This window comes from Vicugna pacos, chromosome 8 (assembly GCF_048564905.1).
Source record: "Vicugna pacos chromosome 8, VicPac4, whole genome shotgun sequence".
NCBI classification, from domain to species: domain Eukaryota; kingdom Metazoa; phylum Chordata; class Mammalia; order Artiodactyla; family Camelidae; genus Vicugna; species Vicugna pacos.
In genome coordinates this window covers 10,067,427-10,086,780 of record NC_132994.1, presented here as the reverse complement: position 1 = coordinate 10,086,780, position 19,354 = coordinate 10,067,427, and the positions used below count along the sequence as shown (strand labels likewise).

The 19,354-nt window shown below is 40.0% G+C and overlaps 1 protein-coding gene and 1 non-coding gene across 2 annotated transcripts in view; one reads left to right on the top strand and one right to left on the bottom strand.

Annotated features, from left to right (window-relative positions):
* IMPG1 (interphotoreceptor matrix proteoglycan 1) overlaps nucleotides 1-19,354 on the top strand; it is a 99,018-nt gene that overhangs the window by 3,473 nt on the left and 76,191 nt on the right. The gene's annotated exons all lie outside the window — the stretch shown is intronic.
* TRNAA-GGC (transfer RNA alanine (anticodon GGC)) lies at nucleotides 13,969-14,041 on the bottom strand. Its single transcript has one exon. It is a non-coding gene; the product is annotated as a tRNA-Ala (tRNA).

The following is a 19,354-nucleotide window of genomic DNA, read 5'->3' as shown; positions in this document are numbered from 1 at the left end:
CACCAACCCTTGGAAGACCGAAGCAGCTGGTTGAAAGGAAGGAGAGTTTCTGAACTCGATGTAAATTTTCAATCTTCCAAAGTGGACAGTTTTCAGCAACCATTGGATCTGAGCTCACTGTCTGAGAGTGAGAAACAGTGTCACTGCGATTTTAGCCTCACAAATCAAGAGCGCCAAGTCAGATGGAACCATTTTAATAAAGGAGGAGGGGTGTGCTTTTTGCTCTGGGTCCAAGGCAACCTGCCTGCTGAAGCTCATCCTACAATGAGTTGATATGGCTGACTGGCAGAGCCACGGTAATGAGAATGCACATATGGAAATGCTAGTGTCAGATCTGAGCTGCAGCATGGATCGCTCTAAACATTTACTGAGAATATACTCCCGTGGCTGCACCTGTCTTCTGGCCACAGTGCGTGTGGGCAGAATATGAAAGAGTTACAGAGCAGTGATGAAAACTTCTAAGCATGTGGCTGTATTCAGTAGATAATAAATATTCTCCCAGTGAGATTCAGTCACTCCTAAGGAAACAATGTCTTTCGGTGTGCCTTGTAAAGTCATCATAATTCATTCCAATTTGGTTTTCTCCATGCAGCCACCTTTAGTCCCCACTAATTTCATAACTGCCCCTCCAGCAGAAGGGTTAAAGGAAACTAAACCAAAAGAAATTTTCTAGAGAAAAGTCAGTACCTCGAAATTAATGACTATTTCTGCTTCAGAGATCCTTTAACTTCATACAGAAAATAACATATTTAGGGCTAATTTGTCTGTCTTAAGGCTCCTGCTGCGTTTATGAACAAACACAAGTTACATTTAATTAAGCCCAACTCTGAAACCCAAGGGCGCTATTTCCAAACAACCATTCAGACCTGATCCAAATGCTTTGCAGATAGCAATCATATTAACAATCCTTTAGCGTAATGTTGTATTTTTCTTATAAAAGCTCAAACAAGTTTTAATTAATCTTATTTCTTAAGATTTCACTGGTTGGTTGACAATGTGCTCATTCCTGGTCAGGAACCTAAGGCAGAGAATATTACATAATGTTCCTAAAAACCATTTGAGGTGGGAAGGTTAGAACCAAAATTGGGATTTGAGCTGTCCCCAGTCCTATCTTACAGCTACTTAGCCTGTTGATCATGGTGCAATTATTATGGTTTTTACTATTAATTCAAAAGCCCCCTTTCCTCTGCTAACAGCACCAGATGATTGCCGGTTCCGGGCCATCTCTAAGGTCTCTGTGTGTGACTGAGCTCAGGATAGCTGGCCACATCCTTCAGCTCTACCCTAACAATGGAAGCACCGCGTTTAGAGTCTATTACTCAAGAAGAAAGAAGTATGACATTATGAATTCTTCAGAGAAGTAGAGTTGTTCATTCCTGGTGCGATTTTTAGGTGGCTTATATAAGGTTGCGTTATGTATCTAAAGGCAGTACCCAGCCTAATGGGTGTGATTAGAGATGGAGGGAAAGCCTCTTCTGAACCAAAATTACCTCTCTATCAGAATGCTGACATTTCACCTCTAGGTCTGCAGCGTTTTCAAGCTCGAGATGTACAGCTCTGAAACACCCCTTTCTGGTCATTGCTCCTTCTGCTATGGAATGTGATTTTCGCTCTCATGAGAACCCCCGAGCCCCTCAGCCCCTCCCGATTTCTCCAGCTCTTCAGCCCATCCAGGCCTCAGGGTTCTACGCATTAATCCAAGGTCCTGAGCCTTTCTCAGTGGTGTTCTTATTAGCACAATAGAAACCTCGCTTCCTGACCTTCTGCCCCACACGCTTGGTTAAACCCACTTTGAGAAACTTCAGCTTCACTTTTCCACTCTCATTTCTGAGCTACCGAGTGTCATCAGAGAGGGCCAAACAAACAGGGTGCTTTTATGAAACAAGTTCATGCACGGAAACCTTCATCGGACCCTCCACGCTATTGCACACTCATACTCATCTCTGATTCCCTCACCTGGTCCCCCGCTGCTTTCCAAAGAGTCCCTTTCTCCTCAAACCTCAGCCTGATTCTCCCTCATTCACAAAAGGGGACAGTTAAGAGCCAAAGCTTTAATTCAGCCCAGCACACAGCTGCACAGAAGAGTTCCCTCACTTACTAGCTATGTGACCTGGGCAGACTGCTGGGCCTCATGCATCTCTCCATCTTATGGTTTCTCACCTATAAAATGGGAATAGTAATAGCAGTGTCTGCCTCATGGAGCTTTGATGAGAAGAGTGAAAGAATGTTTAGGAAGCACCCAGTGAGATATCTACTACAAAAATGCTCAATAAACACCAGCTCCTAAGATGACAACGATGACCATCACCACCTCCCCCTCCACACTGAGAACAGCAAGGTCATTTGATTTCATTTGACATTTCTTCTTTCCACCTCAAAGCTTTTCTGCATCTACCCCAATGCTTTTCGTTCTCTCTTGTTTCTGAAAGAACAAAAAAAGTCCTATCTTTGCTAGTGTTGTAACACTGGGGCTCCAGCATTAAAGGTTCTGATTTAATTTGTCTGGAGCGGGATCCAAGTTGTTAGGGAGGTTAAAAGTAAAATCATCTCTACCCACAATAAGCAGTTAAGGGATACACACAACTAGTAGATCTAAAATATGGTATCAGAAACAATCATTGTGAGGGGAGGAGAATACAAATGCAGAGTTTTTAAAATGAAGAGGTCAGCAACTCAAAACACTCTATGCAAAAAACTTATGGTACCTAAAACCAAAAATCTATAAGAGATAGACACATGAAAAGAAAAAGGAATCCAAACCCAACACTAAAGATAGTCATCAAATCATAAGAGAAGAGAACAAAAGAAGAAAGGGGGGAAAAAAGACTTACAAAAACAAATCCAAAATAATTTTAAAAATGGTAATAAGAAGAAGCTGGAAAGATTGTTAAAGTTCTCCAGGTGACCCTTCCAGGCTGCCAGGCTTGAGAAGCATGATTTATTGCCCTTCTGGAAAGATATGATAAGTGGGTCATTATATTATGAGCCACTAGAGGATTTGTTTTATTCTCCTTTTTCTTCTCAGTAAGTGTTATATTATAAATATACTTCCAGTTTGGAAGGGGCAGTCTCATTGTTTAGTAAGGTTGATAGGATGATTTATATAATTATTCCCTTCATAATGTTTCTTTTAACTCCTACATAAACAGCCCTTTGCATATTCAAGCATAGAGAGGTTAAAGGAATATTCTGAAGAAGCTGCAGAGTGTTCTAATGCACACTGTTGAAAACCAGCTAGGTGCTTCCTGAGGGCAGGGACCAGATCCGTCTCGTTCTCTGTAACACCAGCACCCCCTTGCTGGCATAAACCACTCTGCTTCCTGCATTGTGTCTCATTGCACACTGTCACCTTCTGTCTCTAAAGTCAGGGATCTCAGTATCATCTAAGACATCTGTCTTTCTCTTCTTCGTATCTATTGTGTCATCAAATCCAGTCAAGCATGTGCTGATAAACATCTCGCAACTATCTTTTTGAGGGGTAGAAATCCATATTCAAAGTGTTTGCTGGGGGGAGGGTATAGTTCAAGTGGTAGAGCACATGCTTAGCATGCACGAGGTCCTGGGTTCAATCCCCAGTACCTCCTCCAAATATAAATAAACGAATAAACCTAATTACCTCCCCCTCATAAAATAAGCAAAAAAAAAAAAGTGTTTGCCAATATCAATAGTGTAAATAAAGACTCCTGAGATGGCTAATTTCAAACTACCAACGTGGTATCTTCTAAAGGGGACGTGAACAACTGGCTGTCAGGACCCTGACACCAGTGTGAGCCTGGTCCAGCATATCTGCACATCATCAGCTTGACTGAGCAGATGCTCCTTTAACCCAGCTTTACCTTTAATCCTCATTGTAGGGGACCATGTGTAACAGTCTCCTCTGACTTCTCCATTTCCTAAACCCATGAAAACTAGTCAGTAGGTGGCAAATCCTGTCCATGCTAGCTCAGAAACGTTCCTGTATTTCTCTAGATTTAACTAGCCTTGCTATCCTTTGTACACCACCTTCTTCTGCTGGACCAAAAAAAAAAAAAAAAAGATAAGGAAAGAACAGAACTTCCAAAGTCTCCCCGATGCCTTCAAAATAAAATCCAGTCATTTCATCTGAGGGTCCTTACGATCTGCCTGCATCTTCCTTCCAGCCTTGCCTGCAGCACCTGCGTGAGTCCCCGCCGCGGCCGGCCTCACTGCTTCTGCAGATCTCCTTACTTAAGAAATACACATCACGAATGTACAAAGCATATCGGTGGTATCTAGAGAATAATAGTAAAATGCTCACGTCCCAAATTAAATAATAAAACATGAATAGTGTCTTAGAAGACCCCTGTCTGTCCTGCCAGGATCTCTTCCCCTTTCCTGTCCTGAATCTTGAGTTCATCATGTCATTGTTTGCCACTGGTGTTTCCATCTATAGATGTGTTCTCTAAATAACATATTTCTTGGTTTTGTCTGTTTATGGCATTTCTATAAATAACATCATTCGATATGTGTTCTCTGACAACTTAGTTCTTTGGCTCAACATTGTGTTTTTAAGAGTCAGCCACGTTGTTGCGTATGGCAGACCCTGAGGCAAAAGCTTCCCTGCTCCTCTTCATTGGCAGGTGCATTGTCAGGGACCCAGGAGGAATAGAAAATGAGGAGTGAGGCAGGGAAAGAGAGAGAAACAACAAAAAGATGCTTTACGAAACTGGCCACCACTTGGTATCAAGGGCAACCAATTGACTGATCTCAAGGAACTGTCTTCAGAGACTACAGGATCTCCAGACTGCCCACGAGGTTGGGAGCCTGGGGGGTAACTGGACAAAGTTCATAAGCTATCTCCTCAAAAGTTCACCTCAAAGGACATTAACTTCCCTACACTCCCAGTGCGCCGTCCCTGGACGGCGGGAGGGTCTCTGTGCTTCTCGCACCTCAGCAGCCACGGAAGATCCCGGGGCAGGAGCAAACAGACACCAGGGCACAGCCATGAAGCAGGGAGCGGCGTCTCCTGTACTGGGTCAGAGGCTGTGAAGAGTCAGTCTGAGAGGTGAAGCTAAGAGGGCCTGCCATGATGCACGAGAGGCATCTGAGACATACTGAGGAGCAGATACACCACCACGCTTGCATTCCTCTGTCGGTGGGCTTCGCACTGCACACAACCCTGGACAGGCGTCCCCAGTGAGTCCCCTGGTGCTCATGCCAGGTTGGACTCTCCCCAGCCTCTAGGACTTTCTCTCTCTCTCTCTCTACTGAGTTGGAGAGAAATGGTCGTCTCATGAAGAATGCGTGTTTTCAGTTTGACCAGGTGACACCAAACTCTCTCCCCAAGTGTTCATGGCATTTTGAGTGAGAATCCCTTTTATTCCAAATCCCCATCCACACTCGTATTGCCTGACATTTTATTTTTTGTTAGTCTGCGTGGGGGGTGAAATAGTATCCCATTGGGGTTTTAATTTGCATTTCTCTGATTACTAATGAACCATCTTTTCATATAATTTGGGTCTTTTGTGCTTTCTCTTCTAGAAAATGCTTGAACAAGAATTTTGCCCCTTTTTTTCATTGGGATGTATGTCTTTTCTTACTGATTTAGAGCATTCTTTGAAAGTTGTGGATGTCAGTCCTTCTGCAGTTACATTACCTTTCAAATACCTTCTCCCAATTTGTACCTTTATCTTCTTACTCCCTTAATGGCAGCCTTTGATGGGCACACATTCTTAATTTGAATGTAGTTGAGTTATCAGCTTTTAACTTCATGGTTTGTGGGGCATTTGGTCTTACTTTAAAAATCCTTCCCTATCTTAAAGTTACAAAAATATTTTCCTATATTGTCTTATAAACGTAGTATAGTTTCACTTTTCATATTTAATCCACTAGAATTTGTTTTGTGTGTATAGCAGGAAAATAATTGCTTTTTAAAAAATATGGATAATCAATTGTCTTAGCACCATTCAGTAAATAGTTTCTCCTTTTCTCTCTGCCCTGTGATATCTCTTCCGTCATGAACATGGGTTTGTTCATTTCACTATCCCTGAGCCCTTACCACATTGCTTTAATTATTACAAATTTATTATAATCTTGAAATCTTGTAAATCTTGCTTCCCTGGCTTTGTTCTCTTTCTACAGGAGTGTCTACTACTCTTGACCCTCCACTCTTCCATCATACGTTCTAAAATTAGCTCACCAAGTTCCACAAAAATACCTTATTGAGGCTGGATTGGAGTTGTGTTGAATCCATAGACCAAATTGGAGGGAACTGATACCTTTATAATGTTAAGTCTTTTTACCCGAGAACATGGACTATCTCTCCTTTTATTAGTACCTTACAATAAAGTTGTGTAATTATTTTTAAAGGGCTTGCACATGGTGGACCTATCCCTAGCTTCTTGATATTAATTGTGACCATGTAAACGGCATTCTCATTCCATTTTCTATGTAGGAAAGGAATTGGTTTTATGTCCTGTAGCTTTGCTGAATGAGCTTAATTCTGAAAATTCACTAGCAATTCTTTGGAGTTTTCTGCTTAAAAATTATATCATTTATGAATTTTTTTAAAATTTGAGTTCTTCCTTTTCAGGCTTTGTATCTTTTCTCTTTTTATATTTCCTTACTGCCCTTCATAGGCCATCCAATGTAGTGTTAAAGTAAACTGGTGATTGCCTCCATCCCTTCCTTGTTACTGATCTTGGAGAGAATGCTTTCACAGTCCAATGTTAAGTATAGTGTTTGTTTTAGACTTCATTCTGTTTTTGAAAATTCCCTGTATCAGGTTTTTTTTAAAAAATCCTTTCCATTCCTAAGAGTTTTTTTTTTTCTTTGATTGAAGTATAGTCAGCTTACAATGTTGTGTCAATTTCTGGTGTACAGCATAATGATTCAGTCATACATATACATACATCTATTCATTTTCATATTCTTTTTCATTATAGGCTACTATGAGATATTGAATATGGTCCCCTGCGCTCTGCAGCATAAACTTGTTGTTTATCTATTTTATATATATTAGTCAGTATCTGCAAATCTCTAACTCTCAGTTTATCCCTTCCCTCTCCCTTCTCTCCAGTAACCATAAGCTTGTTTTCTATCTCTGTGAGTCTGTTTCTGTTTTGTGTCATTTTTCACAAATACGTCATTTGTATCTTTTTTTTTTTTTAAGATTCCACATATAAGTGATATCATATGGTATTTTTCTTTCTCTTTCTGGCTTACTTCACTTAGAATAACAATCTCCAGGTCCATCCATGTTGCTGGAAATGGCATTATTTTATTCTTTTTTATGCAGAGTGGTATTCCATTGTATAAATATACCACAGCCTTTTGATCCAGTCATTTGTCGATGGACATTTAGGTTGTTTCCATATCCTGGCTATTGTAAATAGTGTTTCTATGAACACGGGTGCATGTATCTTTTTGAATTAAAGTTCCCTCTGAATATATGCCCAGGAGTGGAACTGTTACATCATATGGTAAGTCTATTTTCAGTCTTTTGAGGAATCTCCATACTGTTTTCCATAATGACTGCACCAAACTACATTCCCATCAATAGTGTAAGAGGTTCCCTTTTCTTCACATCTTCTCTGGCATTTGTCATTTGTGGACTTTTTAATGATGGCCATTCTGATTGATGTGAGAATAAATATAGAAATGTATTGTGTACTTCTTCTATATCTATTGGGATTGCCAAGTGGTTCTTCTCCTTTGATTCATTAATGTGAAAAATTACATTAATCAGTTTTTAAATATTAAGCCAACCCTCCATTCCCGAGATAAATCCAACTTGGTCATGACCTTTATTCACACATTACTGGATTCCATTTGCTAATATTTTATTTCAACTTGTTATGTTTAATTCTTAAGCAAGATTAGACCATGCTCTTATTCTCACACTTTCCTTGTCAAGTTTGTAAGAGTTTAAATGAAAATAAAGTTATTTTTTCCTTAAATGTTTGATAGAACTCTCCAGTGAAGCTAAAAAGTTATATTTATGGAAGGATATTTGACTATTAACTCAATTTTTTTTAACTAACTAGATTTCCTGCCTCTTCATATATTCATTTTGGTAGGCTGTATATTTCTAGAACTTATCCATTTCACACAAAATTTCAAATTTATTGACAAAACATTATTCATATCCTCTTGTTAAGTTTTTCATGTCTTTAGAAAACATAAGGATGTCCTCATTGTCAATCCTGGTAGTAATTAACTGTCTTCCCTTTCTAACTTGATCAATGTTATTTTTTGGTTTTGGTATTAGTATTTTCAAAGGAAAAAGTTTTGGCTTTTATATTTCTTTTTCTTCTCTTTTATGTTATTATCCTCTTTTTTATACTTTATTAACCTCTACTCTTACTTTTTTCTTGTATTTTCTTTGAATTTATTTTGTTTTCTTTTGTTAACCTCTTGAGATAGATGCTTAGCTTATTAATAGCTTTTTTCTTTTTCTAAAATAGTCATTTTAATGAAGTAAGTTTACTTTTCAAGTACTGATTTAGCTATATTCCTGAAGTTTTATTATGTACTATTCTTACCATTTGATAAAGATATTTTAATACCCAGCATAATTTCTTTATTGACTTATGGGTTATTTATAAGTATTTTTGCTTTAATTTCCAAACATAAGGGGATTTACCAGTTGTTTTTTAAAACTGGTGTTCAGCTTACTTCCCTGTTGGTCTGAGAACATAATGTACATGCATTATAGTCCAATTTGTACTCAATATTTTTGTATCTTCTCCCTGTGCTTAAAAAGAAGATATATTTGATATATAACATAAATATAGACTTTTATTTTATAATGTCACATATGTCCATTAGCTCAAGTTTAATTATGTTTCAATCCTCTATATCTTTATCGATTTTTATCTGCTAGCTCTATCAATTACCAAGAAAGATCTCTTAAAATCCACCCGCTATTATTGTAGATTTTACTTTTTTATGGTTCTGTCAACTTTTGCTTCATATATTTTGAGGTTATATTATTAAGTACATAAAATTATAACATGTTACATTTCTCTAATGACTTATAAACTTGTATCATTATGTGACTGTTTTTGTCTTTGTAATGTGACTGTCTTCATCTTTGTAGTGCTTTCTGCCAAATAAGGGACTTTGTCCCCTGGTGTGCTGGAAGTGGCCCACACTAACTACAGGAGCCAAATGCTCACGTCTCTTCCCAGCTTGGTGTTCATCAATAGCACATCAGTGGCTTGAAAACAGCCATGGGGTAGTTTTAATACATGAAAACTGGCTATAACTCAGACCTTCTCATCCACCCTCAAGAGCTGTTTATTGAACATTTACCAGCATACCTCTGACTTCATCTATTAATGTAGGATATCAACTTTCCTTTGGTTAGGGTTTGCATAATATAACTTTTTTCCATCCTTTTAAATTTCAACTTCTCTGTATCTTTTCCTTAAATGTGTCCGTTAAAACAGTACATTGTGTTAATGCAACCTGGCAATCATTGTCTTTTAACAGAAATATTTTGTCCACTTATATTTCATGTGTCCCAAATATTGCATGAGGCATACTTATACTAGAAAAAAAATTACATACTTTTTTTTATCAGAAATTCAAGTTTGGCTGAGTGTTCTATATTTTATTTGCAAAATCAGACAATCCTATTCCTATCCTATTCCTAGTCCTAAATCTCAAAATAAAATGGTACTAGATCCTAGTAACAGCTAACAATGTGCCAGGCCTTCTGCAAAACTCTCGGCATCTATTTTCTCATTTAATTCTTCAAAACAAAGCAAAGCTATATAACAAGCAAACATGAATCCAAAACTATGGCATTGGAATTATTGTTATACCCTTTGTAGGTTAGAAATCTAAAGCATATAGAGATTATTTGCCCAAGTTCAGGAAGAGGTTAAGCAAGCCAGCACTATCTTACTGTAACTTCAGCCCCACAGGTACGCAATATGAAGTTCATCTTTCTTCTCTGCAAGAACTGTGATAAGTCCTTATGCATAAGAAAGGCAGAGCTTTCCTGCTGTTTAACCTGTTTTACTCTGTTCCAATTCTGCTCCCTGTGAGTAGCTAAAATACCATTCTTTTGTGGCAGTATATGCATCAATGCTATACAATTCTCTTTATACACAATTCTCTTTACTCAGAACTCCCAACATATTCCAAGATCAGGTTTACATGAGTGCAGTAAAGTTAAAGAGTAGTTGTTTCATGGTTTGTAATATTAGAATCACGGGCAGCAGAAGATTCAGAAAACAAAGATGCTGGGCTAAATTAGAGCTGATTCTGTTATGAGTACTTCAGACATGGTAAGAATCTAACAAGATAAAAAGTGCTCCAAACACGTAGCACCCCTAGGAATCATGGGGAGAAAGATACCCCATGTTTCGGCAACCAGCACAGCTGGCACGTATCATTAATGTATCCTGTAAGTAAATCTATATTCCTGTCCCTGATATTTCCTCAGTGCACCCCTAGCTTCTGAAGTTAGCTTTCTCCTAAACTGGGGGGATTTTTTTTTAGGCTCTCAGTGGGTCTCTGTGAATTCCTGCTACTTGTCCTCCCTACCTATTTTCAAGCAGATCGTGGACGGAATCTGCCTCTAGTCTGTGAATGACCCAGTATTGCTCCAGCGTAACACTTCGGTTTCCATATCATTCAAGCCAGGCTGGAAAAATGCTCTGAAAATTGTCATGCCCCATGCCTTTGTGAGGTACAGTTATAATTCATCATCTACATAACTCAGATTTATTCACAAAATCCCATTCTTACTTATAAAGTGTGTATTTACTTAAACTCCACATCCTGAAACCTATGGAGATGGTGTCAAAAATGTATACATGATGGGTTAGAAGTTGGGAAGCAAGGGTGAGGAATATAACTGGTAGAGCACATGCTTAGCATGCATGAGGTCCTGGGTTCAATCCCCAGTACCTCCATTTAAGAAAAAATATATAAATATATATATATACATATATATATATACATTTTAAAAATTGGAAGCAGAAACAGGTTAGTTGAAGTTAAGTTAATGTAAGAAATGATTAGCAGTGGCTTGATGGGATTGGTCCAACTTGGATACAGAGAAGGTACCTGCCTCTCCAGGATGATCTGAGGGGGACTAAAAAGTCCAGCTGCAGGGGAAAGCACTGTTTCCTTTTTGTCAGCTCCTGAAAACAAGCCTTAGCTTGGCTGGCCAGCAATTTTAGCATAATTGTTCTCGCCTCAGTTTCACATCCTGTTCACTTCCACCTCCACAACTAAACCGACTCCACTCACTATTTTCCAAAGAAATATACTTCACAGTTAATCATAGCTTATAGAAATATCCTACTCTTCTAACTTTCAAGGCCAGCTTATTTTGGAGGGACAATGGATCTTGCTGATTTTGCTTATGTATTCATGTGAAAATCACTTACAGTCCTCAAGTTTCAAGTTTCTGCTAAAATGCTCAAGTAAATTTTGCCCTCTGTGAAGAAGCTAAGTATTGATCCTGTGGTTCCTGCAAACTTCTGACACAATACTGCAGACCCTGAGGGCACGTGAGAGCCAAGGGCATTGCCATGGGTCTGGAATCGCAGCGAGAGCAGTGCCTCTGGAACCAGCAGGCGGCTGTGGATGGGTCTCAGCCAACAGACTGCCTCATGAAGCGATTCCTTGCCTTAGATGGAGGCGGTGTGGTTGAGACCTTCAGGCCACCCAATGACAAATGCCGCAGTCTGTTTCTCTCCTCTCTCAGGACACAGAGAGGCCAGTCTTGCTTGAGAACACTCCCTGCCTTCGCAACACCCTCCCCATGAAGAGGGTGGGGAGAGGGCACACATTTCTGTTCTATGTACAGTTAAGGACACGGTCCTGCTAGACTCCTACTTGTCCCCTCCATGTTACATGTGTCCCCTGGACACAAAAGAGACCACCCCCATTCTCTTTTCTACTTCTCCCTTCAACATCAGTTCTCACCAACCTGCATATGCCCTCAGCAAAACTTCTCAGCATCTCACCTGAATACTAGCTTCTTCCTCTTTTTTTTTTAAGTGCAGTGAGGTGGAAGTTGGACTCAATACATATATATATACATAAATCTATAATAGAATAGAAAATAGAAGATGGCAAGGGGAGAGTATAGCTCAGTGATAGAGCATATGCTTAGCATGCATGAGGTCCTGGGTTCAATCCCCAGTACCTCCAGTGAAAAAAAAAATAATAAATAAATAATTTTTTTAAAAGAAAAGGAAACAGAACATGGCAATTTTATTTCTTGTAAAGGTTTTCCACTGGCCTTATCCTTTCCTTCTGACATAGCAAATGCAACAGCTAAACCTGACTTTCACGATAAGAAGAAAAATAACGCAACTGCTCTGATTCTTTGAGAGAAGACAGCATTGATTTTCATCCTCTGCAGGGAGCCATGTTGCTGAACAATATGCCAGTGGTGGCGGTAAGGGAGGCTGTGATGGCATCCAAGCCTCAGAGAAGGCAGTGGTGTGGCAGCCATCCCCTCCATCACTGGTAATCAGTCTGCATGCTATTGTGAGAGTTTATTCGCTTCGTATTATTTCCTCAAAGAAAATCAGTGGAGTTTAACTTCGATGGTCCTCTTTTCTGTCATTTACTCCAACATGCTTGCTGCACCGGTTGGCATCAAGGAAGTCTGTTGGGAACTACACGTAGGAAGAGAGGTGGGGAAACAAGATGTAGAAGCTCTGGTGTTCTCCACTTGACTATGCAGAAGACAGTGTGCTTAAAATCCATGCAATTTTCTGGAACAGCATTAAACAAGGTGCTCGGTATATCCGCATAATTTCTGAAGCAGGTTCAGGCATGTTGAGCAGGATGTATATTTAGTTGCCCTTGCTCTTCAGAGAAAAAAATTCAGGTGGGTAAATGAGCATTTCTACTAAAGTACGGGGTGGACTGGGATGTAACAGATCACAAACAAGCTGAGCATAAAGGCTGCAACTGCTCACTCTTTTTCGGGGAAGGTCCAGAAAGCATATGCAAGATTAAATTATTATTTTTAAAACCTTCCAGTCATTGATTTGGTCCTGACTGTTATCCACTTTCTCTCTGTGGAGCTCCGTTCTTCAAATGGAGATTTTTTGCTCTATAGGACTTCCAGTAACTTTCGTCTCCACTTCCTGTTAATTCATTCATTAGGACACTGCAGCCTTTTCTCTTAGGAAAACATAATGGGTTCGCTAAGTGCTTATACCAGTGGCCGTTTCTCTCATAATGATGCTGCCGTGAAAGCCCCATTCTTCTTTTCCTGTTGTCTGTTATCGTCACTGTATGTGTACAGTAATCCTAGATTGTAAGCCTGCAGGGTTAGATGGCTAGAAATTATTTCTCTTAGAAGAGAGTGTCTGGTGAAGAGTGGTCCAGACAGGTTGATAAGGAGGCACTTGAATACATAAGGAAGAAAGGGACCAAATCATGAGCAAGGCTGAGCCCTGAAATGGAAATTTTGTAAGCAATCTATGACTGGAGGCCAACCTCAGTACAGGAAAGAAAAAAAAAATAAACTTGTCAGTGATGTGACTGGAATGCCAGTCAACATCAAGGCCATGTGGCCACCAGCCTAGACCCTAGAGCAGAAAAGACACTTTTGACTAAAGGGCCAGCCTTCACATTAACTAGAAGACAGGTGTAGGCAATGCTCAGGCAATGCAATTTCAACACAATAAATGACTTCGGTCGAAAGCCCAGTATTTCAGAGCTGCCTCTCCTGCCTCTCCTGCCCCTCCACCCTTGGCCAGATTTGACTTTTTCTTAGGATAGTGTAGTGTTTGAATTCACTGTTTGAATCCAATGATTGTTTCATTCATCTCCCTTTCTATATACATTTGAACATTTCCAAACTTGTCATAGTTACCTTGGGTGATGGGATCTGGGTCAGCTCCAGACTGAATGGTTAAAGAAAGTTAATTTAAATCGCAATTTATTTTATTTTAATTATTTTGTTTGTTTGTTCGTTGTGGGGGGAGGGTGGTTAATTAGGTTTGTTTGTTTAGTTTGTTTAAACGGAGGTGCTGGGGATTGAACCCAGGACCTTGTGCACGCCAAGCACACACTCTACCACTGAGCTATAACCTCCCCTAAACTGCAGTTTACATCTGCAGGGTCGACCACCTTCCTCACCAGCTGAAAGCTGCCCTGCTGTGGACACACTGCCTTCCTTCCCACCCAGCTATTTCCCATCTTTCAGGAGACACTCCCAGCTCCATGGGAGTGCATCCCACCATCGGCCCTTCCTCAAATGGTCTGTTTTGGTGCAAAATCACCGCCACCCTCACCGCCGCCCCATCAATTAATGTCAATACTCAACACATACAATTCCAAAGAAGTAGTTATTGGCGTTCGATTTTCCGATGGTCAGTTGTCAGGGTATTATGTGTTGCATAGCGACACCTTCTGGTGAAGGGTCACAATAGCATGTTGAATGCACCAGGCTCTTCCAGCACACTGCAAACATCAAAATGGGAAGAAAAAAAAAAAAAAGGAGAAGAAGAAGGAAGGGAAAGAGAGGAGAGAATGAAGGAGGGAAATGCTGGGAGCTTTGCACGTGATATCAGAGGAATGCATCCTCACTCATACAGGACCCTGCTTTATTTTAAGAAAAGAGGTCAATTCAGATCTTTCAAAGGGTTTTGCTCTACGTGTAAATGGAAAAATGGGTCAATGACTAGAGGGAAAACGGTATCAAGAAAGAATCTTTAAAATAGAAGGGGAAAATAATAGTGGGTTTGTAGGCTGATCGGAACAGTCCAGTAGAAAGAGAGAAAGCAATTATGCAGGTGAATGAAAGGAGAGCATCTGGAAGGACGTCCCTGACAGATGAAGGGGCTGGGATCTAGTGCGTAAGTAAAGGAACTGGCCTTACACAGGCGCGCAGACCAGACACCAAATAGTCACAGGAGGGAAAGCAGAGTGTCTGCGTGCAGATGCCGCCATTGAGCAGAGGCAGTGCTGGAAATTTGAAAAGCTATCTTCTGGTTCCTCCAGCTCTCAACAAAATGCGAAGCAAGGTTATCAGCTGAGAGCGAGCACCAGCAAGAAGTACAGGAAATCTGAGAAAAGATGTGTGTAGTTCTCCAAGAGAGAATTTCAATGGACCAGGGAAAAGCTGTGTGATATTGTTTAAAGATCCTAAATTTGTTTTTATTTAAGTACAGTCAGTTACAATGTGTCCATTTCTGTGTACAGCACAATGTCCCAGTCATGTATATACATACATATATTCGTTTTCATATTCTTTTTCATTAAAGATTATTACAATATACTGAACATCATTCCCTGTGCTCTACAGAAGAAACTTTTTAAATCTATTTTTATGTATAGTGGCTAACAGTTGTAAATCTCAAACTCCCAGATTTATCCCTTCCCTCCCCCTTTCCCCAATAACCATAAGATTGTTTGCTATGTCTGCCAGTCTGTTTCTGTTTTGTAGATGAGTTTATACTGTCCCTTTTTTTTTTTTTTAGATTCCACATATAAGTGGTATCGTATGATATTTTTCTTTCTCTTTCTGGCTTATTTCACTTAGACAATCTCTAGTTCCATCCATGTTGCTGCAAATGGCATTTTTATGGCTGAGTAGTATTCCATTGTATAAATATACCACAACTTCTTTATCCAGTCAGAAAGATCCTAAATTTAAACTGAGCCTTGATGGTTGTTCTTCTACAGCCATGTTCAGCTATGAGGATGCAGGTGAGGAGAAGCCAAAGAATTGGATTTCACCCTAGTTATGGTTGTGCCTGTCATATACAATAATTAGGGGGCAAGAGAGTGGAGGGCTTGCCTTCCTAAAGAGCCAGGCGACATTAATATTCTTTCCCATTGAGACTTATGTTTTTAATTGGCTCCATTTATTATTTGTTTATTTACTCTTGGATAAATTGAAAGATTCTGGGGACACTGACGTCACTAAGTTATTCTCTGTGTATAAGCCATCTCCTTTCTGTTCTTTTGGTTTTGATTCATGAAGGAAGTTTTTATTTGTCTTTTCACCTAGGATATTATCTTTAATAAGATGACTGTATCCAAAGCCTCAGACTTTAGACACTGCAGAGAGGAGGAGAAATTTTTAAGGGAGGTTGCAATAACGTAGGTGGACAGAACTGTGATGCTATTTTTCATGGTCTAATGGTTTCTAAATCGAATCTAACTCATTGCATATATTATAAAAGACCCATGACTATATCCACAGGAATTTTTCATTAATTCACTTAATGAATTTATATTGCATATCTATTGTGTACGAAACATTGTGCTAGGCAAGCACCGATGTGACTTGGGAAGAGGATAGGATTATAAAAGAGAGATACTTAAAGTCTGAAAGTCTAGGTATTTGCAAATCCAAAGGTATTTGCAGCCTAAAGCAGGGAATTAGTATACTTATGACAAATGTTGTGCAAGGCAGGAGAAAGCAAGCACTACACAGGAGTTCCATGACATTTATTCACCTAACTCACCTCTGTCTACCGCACTGGGCCTGAAACACCCTAGGCATCTGATGGATACGGCGAACCAGTAAATGCAATAAAGATACAAGTGAGTTAGGATGAGCGGCTCAGGGTAACCCAGGCCCCTGCCCTGTGACCACTCAGCTCAAGCCAAACAGCTTGGCAACTGGTATTTGTCCAAGCACATGGCATAGATCAGCCATACTTTAGGGAAAGGCTATTTTCAACATGTATGAGGGCAGGCGTGTTTAATTTGGTGGAAGCCAGCCTATGGATAAAGTCACCACCTGAGAGGACTGAGTAAGGAGAATGAGTGGGTGGCAGAAGGCAGAACCAGGGCTATACTTCACCAGGCATTTCTTACCTTTAGCTTCCTTTAGGTGTGACAATAACTTCCTTGTTGGTTAAGCCAGTTTGAGGTGGATTATCTTAACTCTTCAGCTGAAGGTTTCCTTATAGATTCACAAAACAGTGGTTCCCAAACATGTATGCATATTGGAATCACCTGGAGACCTTCAAAAGGTCCCGATGCCTATACAGATGGCCAACAGGCACATGAAAAAATGCTCAGTCTAGCTAATTATCAGATAAATATACATCAGAACTACAGTGAGGTATCGCCTCGCACCAGTCAGAATGGCCATCTTTCTAAAGTCCACAAATGACAAATGCTGGAGAGGTTATGGAGAACAGGGAACCCTCCTACACTGTTGGTGGGAATGTAGTTTGGTGCAGCCACTGTGGAAAACAGTATGGAGATTCCTTTAAAAACTAAAAAAAGTTACCATATGATCCAGCCATCCCACTCCTAGGCATATATTAGAGGAAACTCTAATTCAAATAGCTACATGCACCCCAGTGTTCATAGCAGCACTATTTACAATAGCCAAGACATGGAAGCAACCTAAATGTATCGACAAATAATTGTATAAAAAAGTTGTGAGATACGTGTGTGATGGAATACTACTCAACCATAAAAAAGGATGAAATAATGCCATTTGCAACAACATGGATGGCCTTAGAGACTACCATACTAAGTGAAGTAAGTCGGATGGAGAAAGACAAATATCACATGATACCACTTATATGTGGAATCTAAAAAAAGGAGACAAATAAACTTCCTTACAAAACAGAAACAGACTCACAGACAGAAAACAAACTTATGGTTACCAAAGGGGGAAGGGGATGGGGAGGGATAAATTATGAGTTTCAGATTAGCAGATAAAAACTACTATATATAAAATAGATAAACAAGGTTCTATGGTATAGCACAGGGAACTAAAATCAGTAACTTGTAATAACCAATAATGAAGAAAAATATGTATGTATATGTATAAGTATGACTGAAACACTATGCTCTACACCAGAAACTAACACAGCATTGTAAATCAGCTATACTTCAATTTAAAAAAAAAAAAAGAATTTCTAGATTAAATTGGTCTTTGGGGAAAAAAAAATAAAAGTTGCTGAAGCCTGTGTTGCAGAGATTATGATATATTGCTCTGGTGTGTGCCTGGGTGAGCAAATGAATCTCTCAGCTCCTTCTTTTCTGGAGATTCCTAAGAAAGCATCACTGCCCAAGACCAGAATGGCCATCTTTCAAAAGTCCACAAACGATAAATTCTGAGCCTCCTCAAAGTGACAGCGAATAGGTGATCCCACCCAGACGCTGTCCACACACCCCCATCCCCCAAGGAAGGGGGAATTTTTATGCTTTGCAGCAGGATTTGAGTTGCTCTGCAGCCACCTACTTGGATTTCTGCTTGATCCCCTGGTCTGTACCACATTTCAGAAGACAGGGGTTGGAGAGCCTTCTTTTTTAGTAAATGAGAACATAAATCTCTGTAAGCCACCTGCTTGTGGCCCCAAGGTGCCATAGAGAGTGGTCCCAAGGTGCCATAGAGAGTGGTCCCAAGGTGCCATAGTGAGTGGTCCCGACTGCTCATCAATAATTCCTTTCTTAAATGGTAGAATGGCTAACAGGAAAGAGACAGTGTGGGAGAGGAGGAATGGCGATCTGGCCACGCTGTTATCACACTTTGACGCCTCTAAGCCTCAGTGCCCCACTGGGTGGTAAACAAGAAAAACAGTATTTTTCATCTATACAGTAGAGCTTTTGTGAGAGCGATTTGAGATAATGCATATGAAAAAAAATTCAAAATAAAAAAGTACTCAGTGAACATAAGTTATTTTTATAAGAGGTGCACAAAAAGTGAAGTCCAGATCTATCCCTAACAGACTCCACAGTGCCAGGAGGGTGAATGGCTCCGAGAGTTAAACCCTCTGCCAACCCCCTCTCTTTGACCTCCCCCTTCATCCCTCCGCTCACCACTCCACATAAAATATCAAGCTTGCTCTGTAAATGAAACTCAAAGGCATTCCTTGCCCCAAATCACTTTCCACCATATTGCCACCCCCGGAGTCCCACCCACGTAGGAACCCCAGGGCTGCAGCTAATAGGCAGGAAGGGTGTTTTGCTGCATTTTTTTCCCATAGGTTTTTAGAAGCACTCCACTTTGTCATCAAGAGCATACCTCTGGGTACCAGAATGCTCCATCACTCCCCACTTGAATTATAATGTCTATCAAAAGAGGCATCTCTCGGGAGGCTTGAGTGCTAAGTGGAGAGTGATTTTTAGAGAGATGTGTGGGAAATGATTTCAACATTTGGCAGTTCCTAAAGGCAAGATGATTCAAGAAGTTGGTTTAAAACACACACACACACACACACACTTGATCAGCTCATTCTGCTATTCCCTGATTTCTGCAAATGCTTTGTCATTGGAATATCACATTTGGCAGTTGCACCAAAGTGCACTTTCAGAAAGCAGAGGATTCTAACTTTTAGGGTTTTTTCCACCCATTTATCAAGTGTTTCACTTGTCACACACAAATATCTATATTCACCAGGAAATCAATCTTTCTTTTACAGATCTCTCCATT